The sequence below is a fragment of the Lipotes vexillifer genome, unplaced genomic scaffold (genome assembly GCF_000442215.2).
Source record: "Lipotes vexillifer unplaced genomic scaffold, Lipotes_vexillifer_v1.1 scaffold1934, whole genome shotgun sequence".
Classification (NCBI taxonomy): Eukaryota; Metazoa; Chordata; class Mammalia; order Artiodactyla; family Lipotidae; genus Lipotes; species Lipotes vexillifer.
In genome coordinates this window covers 528,859-537,355 of record NW_006791881.1, presented here as the reverse complement: position 1 = coordinate 537,355, position 8,497 = coordinate 528,859, and the positions used below count along the sequence as shown (strand labels likewise).

General features: G+C 44.6%; 2 pseudogenes; one reads left to right on the top strand and one right to left on the bottom strand.

Moving 5' to 3' along the window:
• Nucleotides 1-483: 483 nt before the first annotated feature.
• Nucleotides 484-1,296, bottom strand: LOC103081162 (40S ribosomal protein S10 pseudogene; annotated as a pseudogene).
• A 4,964-nt stretch (nt 1,297-6,260) lies between these two features.
• Nucleotides 6,261-6,509, top strand: LOC103079246 (40S ribosomal protein S27 pseudogene; annotated as a pseudogene).
• The last annotated feature ends 1,988 nt before the right edge of the window (nt 6,510-8,497 follow it).

Here is an 8,497-nt window from a genome sequence, read left to right as displayed (position 1 = left end):
TTCCTATGGCGTGTGCTTTTTTTTTTTTGTCGGTACGCGGGCCTCTCACTGTTGTGGCCTCTCCCGTTGCGGAGCACAGGCTCCAGACGCGCAGGCTCAGCCGCCATGGCTCACGGGCCCAGCCGCTCCGCGGCATGTGGGATCTTCCCGGACCGGGGCACCCATGTCCCCTGCATCGGCAGGCAGGCTCTCAACCACTGCGCCACCAGGGAAGCCCATGGCATGTGCTTTTGAGTTTCATTGTAGTCCTTCTCAACATAGACAGTCTCACATTTTCTCATTTTAAATTTATATGTTTATCTTCCCATGTAGGTCTTTAATCTGTCTGGAGCTCACTTTTGTGCATGGTGTTAGGTAGGGATCCAGTTTTTTTTTCTCTAAAACGTGAGCCTTTTTTTTCAGGACCTTTCACTAAACAACTGCTCTTTTCCCATTGCTTTGTGGTGCCAGAAGGTATCATGTTTGTCCTGTGCCTTCTTGAGGTTAGACAAACCAGAAGAAGGCAGAACCTAGTGGGGGACAGAGAGGAGAGATGCCGCTGTTTGGACTCCAGATATTTCTACATCCAGAAGCCCTAACCCTGCCTTGTTTTTGCTTTACTTTTTGTCGTTTGCAACTGAAGAGACTATTACAACTATGATGCCTTAATCTAGCTTCTATCTAGGAGAGCATACCCTCTTGACTAAAGCTGCCTGGGTTCCAATCCCAGCTCCACTACTAAGTGGCTGTGTGACTTTTTTTTTTAATCTTTTCTGGCTACACGTTAATTCAACACAAACAATCTCTTCCAAACTTTACTGAGGTGGCTGACCACGTACGTCCACGACCAAATCTGCCTCTAAACTGGAATTTAGTTGCTGACCCGGCGCCGGCCTGGGCTTTCTTGTTGGCACCAGAGAGCACAGCGCTTCATCTGTAGGTGTCTCTGTCGGCTTCCCCTCTTGTGAGTCTTGCAGGTCGCTCTCCCTCCAGACCTTTGGGCCATGGCCTGCCAGTCTCAGGACGACTGTGGCGCAGGTTAGCAGGCACGATCTCAGGGGGCAGGTGGAGGTGATCCCAGAGATAATGGATACCCTCGTTGGTTACGTACCAGTAGAAATGTCTCCAGGCAAACTGTTCCTTCATGTAGCCTCATGATTTGAGAGACTGCATGGCCTTCATGACGTGAAGATTGAGCACATTCTTGTCTGCCAGCTCGGGGTGCTTAGGCATGTGGTTGTCCTTCTTGGCTACCATCACTCCCTCCTTAAAAAGGAGTTCATAAATGGCAATCCAGTTCCTCTTGGGCATCAACATCACGACGGCTGCTGTGTCCGGGGTCGGAGCTGGAAAGGAAGGGGTATCGGCTGTGTGACTTTGTTACAAGTTACAGGATCTTTCTGGGCATCAGTTTCTCCATCTGATAAAATCAGGGTAGTAATAGTACTTAATTCATAGGATTATGGTGAGGATTAGATGAAATAATACTTTAAAGCAGAACAGCGCCTGGAATGTAGTAAATCATAAATGTTATTCACTTGTATAATCCTATGTTCCCAATTAGCTGTGAGTAAATCGTGTATGATTTTGATCTATCTGGTTATATTCTAATTACACCTGAGAGGCCATTTAGGAAGTCATTTAGAAAATTAATTTTGGGAGCATACAAATAACTTACCTCCTAATCGATCTATTTAAAAAGTCCTTTTCAGGAATTCCCTGGTGATCCAGTGGTTAAGGTTCCGCACTTCCGCTGCAGGGGGCGTGGGTGGGATCCCTGGTTGGGGTTCGGGGTGGGGGAACTGGGATCCCGCATGCCACACCAAGCGAGGCCAAAAAAAAGAAAGTCCTTTTCCTGCACTGCCTTCTTGGGAACTGTGACAGTCGCCGTCACTAGGTGGCGCCTGAGTGGATTCCGGGAGTGTGAAACAATGGGCTTTAAAGCAGCAGTCCCCAGGTTTTTGGCACCAGAGACCGGTTTCGTGGAAGACAGTTTTTCCACAGTCCCGGGTGTGTGTGGGATGGTTCCGACGGTGATACGAGCGATGGTTCAGGCAGTAAGACCGATGGGGAGCAACGGGGAGCGGCAGATGAAGCTTTGCTCGCTCCCCCGCCTCTCACCTCCTGCTGTGCGGCCGGGTTCCTAACAGGTACCGGTCCGCGGCCCGGGGGTTGAGGACCCCTGCCTTAAAGAGCATCTGAGCCAGGGTCAGCTCACCATGTGCCAGAGGGATTCATAGGTGAGGTTAATTTGGCCTGCAAGGAATTCACAAGACGTTTTAAAGTGCATCTGCTAATATTCAAAAATCAGGAGATTCCATATAAAAACCCGGCTTCCAGTGCCTGGATACATAGGAAAGCCTGGCAACCTGGGACCTGCAGCGATGCTTCCTTGAGGGTGGGTGGGCTCCTCCAGTCCAGCACAGCCCCATTTGTTCCTGTCATTTGTCGCTCCCTGGCTCCTCTAGGCATTTGAGTTTCTAACCCCTAATTATCCCAATCCTTCCCTTTGCATATTGGAGGCTGAGGTCCTACAGAGAAGGGAAGGGCTGGAACTGGAATCTTACCCGACAGAGCAGGGCTGTTTTTTTTTTTTTTTTTTTTCTCTTTCTGGCTGTCTCTCAAGGCTTGTGTGATCTTAGTTCCCTAACCAGGGCTTGAACCCGGGCCCATCAGTGAAAGCATGGAGTCCTAACCAATGGACCGCCAGGGAAGTCCCCAGGGCTCTTTTTTATACCCATGTTGTTTCTTTTGCACTTGGTTGTTTTCAGAGACTGACTGAAGCTAAAAAGTGGGTAAGACGTTGTGGAAGAACTGAAATTTGGGAATTTAGGGGCACCAGTTAGATGATTAAAATAAGGTGTGGGGGGACTTGCCTGGTGGCGCAGTGGTTAAGAATCCATCTGCCAATGCAGGGGACACGGGTTCGAGCCCTGGTCCAGGAGGATCCCACACGCGGTGGAGCAACTAAGCCCGTGCACCACAACTACTGAGCCTGTGCTCTAGAGCCCAGGAGCCACAACTACTGAAGCCCGCGCACCTAGAGGCCGTGCTCCACAACAAAAGAAGCCACCGCGATGAGAAGCCCGCGCGCACCACAACAAAGAAGAGTAGCCCTCGCTCATTGTAACTAGAGAAAGCCCGCATACAGCAGCAAAGACCCAACGCAGCCAAAATAAATTAATTTAAAAAATAAGATGTGGGGAAAAGTAGAGGTCAGTAGGATTCTTTTTCTTTTCTTTGTGCAAAATAACTTCATTGGTTTTGGGGGAAATAATATATGTTTAGTGCAAAAGATTCAAACAATACAGAAAGATACAAAGAAGAGGGTAAAGATTTCCCCAAATTCCACTTTCCATTTATAACTCCTATTCATTTTGGTGTCTATGCGTCCAGCCCTCTCTCTGTGTATTTATAGATACACTTAATATAGGCACTGTCAGGGCCAAGGAGTATCTGGGAGTATGGGGCCTTAAAGTTCCCACACCATCTTCATCAGCTTCCCTCCAAGTAATTCTTTGATATGGCCCATTGGGAGTTTTTTCAATTATATTAAAGTGGTATAAAAATGAAATGTCAAAACTTTATGCTCACCCCCAACTCTCTTCCAATCAGATTGCTATCCAGCCCACCTATATAGAAATTCTATATAGAAATTCTGGAGCTGCCAGTGCATGTTTCAAATTTTCCTAAATGAGAACATACAAGTTGTTTTGTAAACTGATTTTTCCACCAATAGAATTCCTAGAATATCTGTCCCTAGTTTATAAATACAAACTTTAGAAATGAATAAATAAATCTCACCTTCAAGAACACCCTCAGCGGACTTCCCTGGTGGTGCAGTGGTTAAGAATCCTCCTGCCAATGCAGGATACACGGGTTCAAGCCCCGGTCCAGGAAGATCCCACATGCCACAGAGCAACTAAGCCCGTGTGCCACAACTACTGAGCCTGCGCTCTAGAGCCTGCAAGCCACAACTACTGAGCCCACGTGCCACAACTATTGAAGCCTGCGCGCCTAGAGCCCGTGCTCCACAACAAGAGAAGCCACCAGAGTGAGAAGCCCGTGCACCGCAGCGAAGAGTAGCCCCCGTTCGCCGCAACTAGAGAAAGCCCGCGAGCAGCAATGAAGACGCAATGCAGACAAAAATAAAAATAAAATAAATTAATTAATTAAAAAAAAGAACACCCTCAGCGTCGTCAGGCCAAGCCAGTCATTTAATCAGACTGCTCCATCTGATTGATGACTGGAAAGATGGGGAACAGCTAATCAGAACCCAGCGTGCACATTCTAAAGTTTGTATGACTGCTCACAGTAGGCACTAATAGGAACAATCTTTTTTTTTTTTAAACATCTTTATTGGAGTATATTTGCTTTACAATGGTGTGTTAGTTTCTGCTGTATAACAAAGTGAGTCAGCTATTCATATACATATATCCCCATACCTCCTCCCTCTTGCCTCTCCCTCCCACCCTCCCTATCCTACCCCTATAGGTGGTCACAAAGCACCAAGCTGATCTCCCTGTGCCATGCAGCTGCCTCCCACTAGCTATCTACCTTATGTTTGGTAGTGTATATATGTCCATGCCACTCTCTCACTTCGTCCCAGCTTACCCTTCCCCCTCCCCGTGTCCTCAAGTCCATTCTCTACATCTGCATCTTTATTCCTGTTCTGCCCCTAGGTTCTTCAGAACCATTTTTTTTTTTTGATGACCGTATTAGTCAGGTTTTTGCTGTAATAATATTACATAGTAATCAGCTCCCAAATGTCAGTGATTTATAACTACAAACGTTTATTTTTCTCTCGCTGGTCTGCACACAGCATGTGGGTGGCCAGGCTTCCCCTGACCTTAGATTTGGGTCTGCTCCACGTGTTTCTCATTCCAGGACCCAGGCTGAAGGGGCAATGGCTATGCAGGGCATTCTCTCCTCATAGCAAATGTGCAGGAGGTCAAGCCAAATTTCACAAATTCATGTAGAGCCTCTGGTCAGACATGACGTTTGTTACATTCACCCACATTCTCTAGACCAAACCCAAAGTGAGTGAGATAGAGAAGTGTGCTCTGTCTGTAGTAAGCCATGGTGAGGATGGGGAGGGAAGAAAGAGTCATGAACAAAAATATTATCTCCCACAGGGACCAACCAGGATGGGAGATAAAATGAAATTTAGACTAAGACCTATTGTTAAGTCTTATAAATGCAGTTTGAACCCACACGGCTTGAGAACCGCAACTGTTTGATCTAGTGTGTCCCTTAATCAAAGAACCTTTGTCCTCAAAGACTCTTACTGAAGGCTCTTCTCTGATCGTACTCACTCTGTCTTTATATTTTATATGCTTTATGCTTCTGTATAGTATATGCTTTTTATGCTATTTAAAGTTATGAAGACCTCACCTGGGTCTTTAAAAAAAGGAAAAGGTTAAACTGCCCTATCAATTTTTGATTGCTGAGAGAACTATTTTGTCCTTTTCCTTTCCCTGCCAAAGTTATGCCAATCAGCAAAAATAAATTTTCCTGTGAGTAAAAACAAGGAGTATTGCTGCCAGGCAACAAATGAGAGAGCACTATTTTTATGTTTTTTGGAAGGTGTAGCATCTTGCTCCACTGTTTCCATGGAGAATCCCAATTGTCAAGGTTTAATCAAATGCTGGAAAATTGAAATTTACGAAAAGAGACTAGCTTAGTAAGCAATTACCTTTGCTAAGTGACAACTAGGAGAAATATTTCGATGAAACCTCTTACCATAAATCAAGCATTATCCCTTGGTATCAGTTGACTCAAATTAACACTTTCATGTACGTCAACTGCTTTTCTAAAGCTATTGCAATAATATTTCAACAAAATCACAAATTGCATGCACACCACTTCCAGTATAAATCACCATGGATGTTTGGAGTACATATGAACTACATCAGGATACAGTAAGGAATATATAAAGAATGGTTGTAAACAGGGAATTCCCTGTCAGTCCAGTGGTTAGGACTTGGCACTTTCACTGCCGTAGTAGGCCCAGGTTGAATCCCTGGTCAGGGAACTAAGATCCTGCAAGCTGCGCGGTATGGCCAAAAAATAAAAAAAGAATGGCTGTAAACAAAGGTGTCTCTTTTGTTAGCGTGGTAATGTATCAGTTTCTAAAGTTCTTCCCAATAAATTAATAAGAAAATACTCAGTGTAATTCAGATAAAGTAAAGGAAATGGAGGGAGGGTGGAGTTCAGAGACCAGTCCTATCAGATATTAAAACATACAGCCTTTCTGGCAGTGACCACCTTCCCATGAGAACATGCCTCTTGCAAAGGATTTCCTTCATCCCTCTCCAGAAGAGAAGATGAAACACGAGAAGTGCCTGGTGCAGAGCCCCAGTTCCTATTTCATGGATGTGAAATGCCCGGGATGCTATAAAATCACCACTGTCTTTAGCCATGCACAAACAGTAGTTTTGTGTGTTGGCTGCTCTACTGTCCTCTGCAAGCCTACAGGAGGAAAAGCAAGGCTTACAGAAGGTTGCTCCTTCAGACAGAAGCAGCACTAAAATCACCCTGAATCAAGATGAATGGGAAACCATCCCAATAAACACATTTTGGATACAAAAAAAAAATTATTAAAACATGCAGGATAACCAAACGTAAAATAGATAGCTAGTGGGAAGCAGCCGCATAGCACAGGGAGATCAGCTCGGTGCTTTGTGACCACCTAGAGGGGTGGGATAGGGAGGGTGGGAGGGAGGGAGACGCAAGAAGGAAGAGATATGGGAACATATGTATATGTATAACTGATTCACTTTGTTATAAAGCAGAAACTAACACACCATTGTAAAGCAATTATACTCCAATAAAGATGTTAAAAAGCAAAACCAACAACCAAAAAAAACATGCAGGATAAAAAAGAAAGGTATCGTTCTGACGAAAGAAATAGGCAGCTAAATGGAATAGAATAGGGAGGTATGATAAAGCATATGATCTATTTCTATTGTATATACCCCAAATAATCAAAAATTAGGACTTGAACAAATATTTGCACACCAAAGTTCATAGCAGCATTGTTCACAATAGCCAAAAGGTGGAAACAACCCAATATCCGTCAACAGATGAATGGATAAACAAAATGTGGTATGTACATACCATAGAATATTATTCAGCCTTAAAAAGGAAGGAAGTTCTGACACATGCTGCAGATGAACTTTGAGGACATTATGCTAAGTGAAATAAGTGAGACATAAAAGGACCTGAATATAATTTTAAAGATCCTAAATGCTGCTGCTGTGCTCTTGCATATTTATTATAATTATGGGCTTTGTTTTTCTCTTCTCCAGTCAAGTCCTGCTCCTGACAAACTGAAGACTTTTCTCTCGTGTTAGAGTTAAGTGATGTTTAGAAGGTGAGGTCAGATAATTATCTGAACTGTTTCAAAACTGGGGAGAGTTATGCTGACTGGGACACAGGATCCAATATACCTATTAGAAATATACATGAACTAACAAAACAAAACAAAACAAACAAACAAAATGGAATCCAATAAGTTGTGTGAGGAGTCCTGTCCCTGTGAAATGAAAAGGAGAGGTGGTCTAATACCAGCCCAGGCAGCTGGCTATGAACCACAGTGCTTTGGGGAGAGGGAGTTCCAAGAATAGAACCTCCAACTGCAGGCAGCCCTCCTTACCGCTGGGAAGCCACGAGTAAGGGGAATCTACATCAAGGTCAGAGTCCTTCTTATGGGAGTCAGTGAAGGCCAGTCACAGGCAACAGGCAACACAAAACATGCTGGTCATTCAAGAAGAATGACCCTGTGTGAACAACACATGGCACAATAGCCCAGAGCAGAAAGTGAAAACTTGGATGTCCAGAGGGATCCACTGATGGAGTAAAAGGAAGGGTTCAGGACTTGACTAAGGAAGGAACCAGCCCTAGATCTCCCTCTACAACACTCCCGGCCACATGTGATGGTCCAGGTTGCGCTCTAAAGAAAAACAGAAAACTGAGACAGAGTACTAGGTTGTCTCAAAGTATACGCACCATAGGATCACTGGAGTGATTTTATGAAAGACCCAGAGGGACTCAAATGGCTTTCCTAGACAATCTGCAATTATTCTACCTGCTGGCTTCTTCTTGGGCTAACAGATGAACACTGAAGGCTGAGTGTTAGTGAGTTAGCCGTTGACACCACTTTCTGAGGATCAGTTTGACCAACTTGTTTTCCTAAAGTTGAGTTGGGATTCAGTCAGGGGGTGGGAGTTTTAAAGGGCAAGGAGGAGAAGGCAGGGTAAGGAAAAGAGAGGGAGGGTAGAAATATCTTCAGAGAAGGAGGTGTGAGAATAGGACCAGGAAGGAAATTAGGAAGGAGAAAAGGCGAGATGGGCAATGGAAAGGGAGGGGCGAAAGAAGAAAAGTGTACACACAAGGTTTTTGTTCAAATGGACCTGCCTTACAGCCCTCACACAGCAAGAATATCATTCAAACCTTGACTTTGTGTCCACCATGTTAGACTTGCCATAGTGTCTAGAATTATGTCTAAACTATAGAA